General features: G+C 56.2%; 1 protein-coding gene across 3 annotated transcripts in view; it reads left to right on the top strand.

The window, feature by feature from the left end:
- Positions 1-1,351: 1,351 nt before the first annotated feature.
- Positions 1,352-6,000, top strand: part of SLC19A1 (solute carrier family 19 member 1) — a 35,195-nt gene continuing 30,546 nt past the window's right edge. The window contains exon 1 of one of the 3 annotated variants that reach the window (XM_005282635.5): positions 1,352-1,549. The gene's annotated coding sequence lies outside the window, so the exon portion shown is untranslated. Of the gene's footprint in view, positions 1,550-1,576; positions 1,711-6,000 lie in introns of those variants that run through there. The other 2 variants (XM_065562231.1, XM_005282638.5) reach the window with 2 other exon arrangements.

Genomic DNA, 6,000 nt, shown 5'->3' with positions numbered 1-6,000 from the left:
TGCCGATGGGTGCTAAGCACCCACTATTTTTTCCCCATGGGTGCTCCAGGGCTGGAGCACCCATGGAGTTGGCACCTATGCCCCCCAGCCCCGGTGTGACTGCCCCCCCTTAGGGTTGCCAATTTTGGTTAGACATATTCCTGGAGGTTTTATCACATGACATAATCTTTAATGAAAAATTAATTTTTAACTCCTGGAGACTCCAGGGCAATCCTAGAGGGTTGGCAACACTACCTCACCTGGGCACAGGACATCCTCCTAGCCCCCATGTGACTGGCCCCTCAGGCACAGGATGACCCCCAGCGCTGGTGCAACCGCTCCCAGCTTCACCCCACACAGGACACCACCAATGTTCCCTCTAATTTTTCCCATGAATATGTGGAATGAATTTTGTTATGTGCACCAATATGGAGGTGATGGGTGACACATCACCTCCATATTGGTGCACATAACAAAATACATGTGGTGTGGGAGGGGGCTCAGGGCTAGAGCAGAGGGTTTGGAGTGCAGGGGTGTGAGGGCTCAGGCTGGGGGTGTGGGCTCTGGGGTGGGGCTGGAGATGAGGAGTTTGGGGTGAAGGAGGGTGCTTTGGGGCACGGAGGCGAGAGGACTTCTCCCAGCTCGCTCTCCCTGCAGCAGCACCTGGGCTGGGCAGGGGTAGGGAGGGGAGAGGCACCCCCGGGCTGGGCGGGCACAGTTGCCAACTTTCACACAGTAAATAAGCACCCCAACTTTCACAGGAAGCCAAACATCAGCTTAATCCCATTTCAAAACAAGCCAATCCCTAAGAACCCCACCCCGCTATGTCACTAGATCCCCCGGCCTGCAGTCTGGGGCTGTGGTGGGCCCACTGGGCACCCCTGCCCCTGCTTGCCAGGAGCGGAGCAAAAAGAAGGCCCAAGCTACAAGCCAAAAACTAGCCCACAAGCAACTCAAGGCAAAGGAAGCCCAACTTCGGCGTTTTTTCACGGCTTTGGCGTGTCTGCAGGCGGGGTCCCTGCATGGCGCTAAATGGGCTGCTGTGCACCCGCCCAGCTCCCAGGGGATCTAGGACACCGCCCTGCTCGCTGGGCCCTGGGTATGGGCAGCCCACCTCGCAGCGCATTGTGCGGGCTGGAGCGTCCACGCGCCCCTCTGTGCAGTGCATTGTGCGGGCTGGAGTGTCCACGCGCCCCTCTGCGCAGTGCATTGTGGGGGCTGTAGTCTCCACGCGCCCCTCTGCGCAGTGCATTGTGCGGGCTGGAGTGTCCACGCGCATCTCTGTGCAGTGCATTGTGGGGGCTGTAGTTGCACCACGCGGTGAATTGCGGGGGCTGTAGTCTTCTTGCGCGCACCCCCCCCCCCGCGGTGCATGGTGGGGGCTGTAGTTTCCCTACGCGGGCAGGCTGTACTCCGTCCCCTAGCGCGTGGCGCAGCGCCGGTCCGGGCTCCGCGTGACTCTGCAGCCCGGTCCGTGCGCTCCGGGCTTTGTCCCCAGGCTGGGCGGGGGCTGGGACGGACGGCGCCTCGCCTCGGGTGAGGAGCCCCGCGGAGCCCCGCAGCAGCCCAGGTACGGCGCGGAGGGATGGCCCAGGGGCTTTGCGCGATGCCCCGGTACCGCGGGCTGCAGCCCGGGCAGGTGCGCGGGGCCGAGGCAGCCTTGGCCGGGCAGAGCGGTGCGGGGCTCGCCCCGGGCTGTGCATGGAGGGACAGTGTGTGCAAATGGAAACGGTGAGGGTGCGGCGCCCGCTCCGCGCCCCGGGCCGGAAAGGCGGCAGGGCAGCCCCCAGCGCAGCGGTGGGAGCGCGGGGCCGCGCGGAGTCAGGGGGCGCTGGTCGGACCGGCGGGGAGCCGGCCCCGGCCCCGTGTGTTTTATGCCGAGCGGTTGTTCAGCGGAGATCTGCTGAACCCCGGCTAACCCCGAACGAGCTGCCGCCGTTCGCTTTGGCTGGGTATCGGCCCATTTTTATATAGCACTTTTAATAAAATACCGTCACAAGTTCCCTCCAAAAATCCAACCCCTGGTAAATCTGAAATCCCAGAGTGTCCGTATTGGAAACTTGTGAGAGGGAAAGCGGGGATTTAGAAGGGAAACTCTTCATCTTTTGCCAAGTGATCTAATGAGAAGAAATAGTTCCTGAGATGGACCGAGAATCCTCTGGGTTTAAAATGTGCTCTTCTGCAAAAATCAATAATCTGCTTCATTCCAGTGTTTGTTGTTGCAGCTATTTAAAAAAAAAACCCTCAAACAAACGACCTCCCTTTTCTTTTCCAAGATCCTTACCATTTCACTTTTGGGTTTTAGCAATTCCCCGAATGAGCCCCATATTCTCTAGAGCAGGGGTTCTCAAACTTTTGTATAGGTGACCCCTTTCACATAGCAAGCCTCTGAATGCGACCTCCCCTTATAAATTAAAAACACTTTTAAATATATTTAATACAACTATAAATGCTGGAGGCAAAGCAGGGTTTGGGGTGGAGCCTAACAGTTCGTGACCCCCCCCCCATGTAATAACCTGGTGACCCCCAGTTTGAGAACCCCTGCTCTAGAACATTACTCTGCACTGATTTTATTATTGCAAGTTTCTGACCCTTGCCATCCCTGTTTCCATTTCTACATTTCCCACTTGGCATCCATTGGATTGTTTCCAGTGTTTGCACTGGAGCAGATGTCAGTTTGATTAACCGAGGACAGTTCTTTGTGCACCCACATTGTGGAGCTCAGCCAAGCTCTAGGAGTGGGGTTTTACTTGGTGCAAGCATTAAGCAACTTTCTCACTCCGGGTGTGAAAAACACCCCCCTGAGCACAGCAAGTTGCAGCGCTGTAAAGCGCCCGTGTAAACAGTGCCCCAGCGCTGGGAGCCGTGCCCCTCGTTGAAGTGGTTTTTTTAAGAGCACTGGACGAGTAATTTTCCCTCTCTTGATATTCATCCCTTCTTGTCAACTGTTGAGAATAGGCCACTTCCACCCTTAATTGAATTGGTTGGTAAGGCAACTCCCATCTTTTCATGTGCTGTGTATATATATATATATATATATACTGCTTACTGTATTTTTCACTCCATGCATCTGATGAAGTGGATTTTAGCCCACGAAAGCTTATGCCCAGATAAACTTGTTACTCTCCAAGGCAGGGGCAGGCAAACTTTTTGGCCTGAGGGCCGCATTGGGTTTAGGAAATTGTATGGCGGGCCGGTTAAGGGCGGGGGTCGTGGCCCAGCCCCGCACCCAACCCCCCCTCCCCGGGACTCCTGCCCCATCCACCTCCCCACCCCCGTTCCCTGATGGCCCCCCCCTGGGACCCCTGCCCCATCCACCCCCTCCCACTCCCGGTCCTCTGACCACCCCCAGAACCACTGCCCCGACTGCCCCCTGCCGCCCCATCCAATCCCTCCTCTCATTCCTGACAACCTCCCCGGGACCCTGGCCTCATCCAACCACCCCTTCTGACTGCCCCGGGAACCCCTGCCTCTGATTGCCCCCTGCTGGCCCATCCAACCTCCCCCCTCATTCCTGACTTCCCCCCGGGACCCCTGCCCCATCCAACCATCCCTTCTCCCTGTCCCCTGACTGCCTCCAGAACCCCTGCCCCTGACTGCCCCCCTGTTCCCTGCCCTCTGACCGCTCCAACCCCTATCCACACTCCCACCCCCGACCACCCCCCCCCGAACTCCGCTGCCCTCTATCCAATCCCTCCGCTCCCTGCCCCCTTACCACGCTGCCTGGGCCCGGCTGGAGACTGCAGGGGGTTGAGGCTCTTGTGTGTGGCAGCCAGGATGGGAATCCTGTCGGGGTAACAGCCTCCTGGCTAGAGCAGGTGCTGCTGTCACCCTGGTGTAGCTGTCCCGTGTGGGAAGGGCAATGAACTGTGCTGGCACGAGCCACCTGCATTCGCCATGGGGCTGTGTTTAGCCTGGGGCTATCCCAGGGTAACTGTGTCAGTTAGAGTCCCCTGTAACTGAATTAGCTATGCTGGCACCCAGTTTGCGTGCGGAACTGCTGATTAGGAATCTGGGTGAGCTAAACAGCAACAAGTCGCTCCAAATCTGAAATGAGCAGCCCCTGGGTATTGGCGCTGGTTTCATTTAATCCAGCTGCTGCCACTTGCTGTGTCGGCAAAGCCTGAGAAACTAAGGCCTGGTCGATGCTAAAAGGTTAGGTCCACAGAGCCACGTCGGTCAGGAGTCTGAAACAGCCACACCCCTGAGTGCCTTAGCCATGCTCTGTGTGGATGCAGTTCAGTCGATGGAAGCATTCTTCCATCGACCTGGTTGCTGTTGCTTGGGGAGGTGGAGAAACCCCTTCCATTGTTGTAGTCTGCATCTATGCTTCAAAGTTACCGCCAGCAGCTTACCTACAGCACCACAGTTATGCCACTGTACTGCCTGGAGTGTAGACACAGCCTAAGAAACTTCGTTTCCATGTGTGGTTGCTAGACTGTACAGCCAAGCATACCAGTCCTTCCCCCGCACTCCCGCATCTGCCTGTCCCTCACCCACCCAAAGGCAAGTACCCCAAAGTCAAGAATTGCAAACTTACGGTTCTCGTAGCACCTAGCTCAGTGACTCTGTGATATCTGTATTAAGGATCCTAGATGAAGGATTAGCAGACACCTTGCCAGCGTGTCGTGTGCAAGAGTCATGCTGCTGTGGGAACCTTCAGTCTCACTTGCTTCGTTTTTGTTCTCTTGGGCACTAAGCTTGTTTCCTGTGAACGGCCTGCACTGGGTTGCACCTTGGAAGTTCTTCAGGGACTGGGGATCAGGGAAAGGAATCCTTCCCTGCAAACTACTGGAGAGTGGACCAGTATTTGCCAGAGGCAGAGAATAGGTGGAATGGAGGGGCACCAGTGCCCAAGGCCCACATGATGGCAGGGAAGTGATTACATGAGATATACCCAGCTGATCCCAGAAAGTGATCTGCACCCATACGCTGCACCCACCCTGCCGCCCCCAAGGCCACTGCCAAATCTGACCTGGGCAAAAATTCCTTCCCAGCCCTACCTATGGCGATCAGTTAGACCTTGAGCATGGGAGCAAGAACCAGCCAGCCACATGCTCTAGAGAGAGAATGCTCAGGGCCACCTCAGAGCCCTGGCCCATCCTGTCCAGTGTCCCATCTCCAGCCATGGCCATCCCTGGTGCTGCAGAGGAAGGAGAGAGGCAAAAAGACAAATGGGATACTTGGGGGTGGGGAAGGAATCCTGACCCCTGCAGGTGACTGGCTGAAGCCCTGAAACATGAGATTTTAGGAACATCAGACATTAGCCGGAAAGGACCCCCTGGGCTGCTGAGCCCTGCACCCTACCACCACATGCATCCCTGTCATACAATCACACTCGTATATTTGTCCGCCTCTCTCTCAAAACTGATTGAATTGTTTGCCCCCACAATTCCTGTTGGGAGGCTGTTCCAGAACCGCTCCACTCTCATGGTTAGAAACCTTCTCTTAATTTCCAGCCTGGATTTGTTCCTGGCCAGTTTATCCCCATTTGTTCTTGTGCCCCATTGTCCATTAGCTTAAATAGCTCTTCACCCTCACTGGTGTTGCTCTTTGTTAATACACCAGAGGTGACCGTATCCGCGCTCAGCCTTTCTCAGCAGTTCTCAAACTGTAGGTCAGGACCCCAAAGTGGGTCGTGACTCCATTTTAATGGGGTCGTTGGGGTTGTCATTAGACTTACTGGGGCCAAAGCCAAAGCCCTCGGGCTTCAGCCCTAGGTGGCGAAGCTCAGGTTACAGGTCCCCTGCCTGCAGCTGAATCCCTTGGGCTTCGACTTTGTCTCTCCACCCAGGGCAGCGGGACTCTGGCAGGCTCAGGCTTCAGTCCCCCCTCCTGGGGTCATGTAATAGTTTTTGTTGTCAGAAGGGGGTCGAGATGCAGTGAAGTTTGAGAACCCCTGTGCTGGGCTAAAGGAGCCAACTTCCTCCAGTCTCCTGTCAGAAAGAAGGGCCAGATGGTGTTGGTTGTGTCAACAGCTGTATAGCTACCAGCGCTTTATTAGAATACAAGATGCTGGAC

Source organism: Chrysemys picta, chromosome 11 (assembly GCF_011386835.1).
Source record: "Chrysemys picta bellii isolate R12L10 chromosome 11, ASM1138683v2, whole genome shotgun sequence".
Classification (NCBI taxonomy): Eukaryota; Metazoa; Chordata; order Testudines; family Emydidae; genus Chrysemys; species Chrysemys picta.
This window is presented reverse-complemented; position numbering and strand designations above follow the sequence as displayed.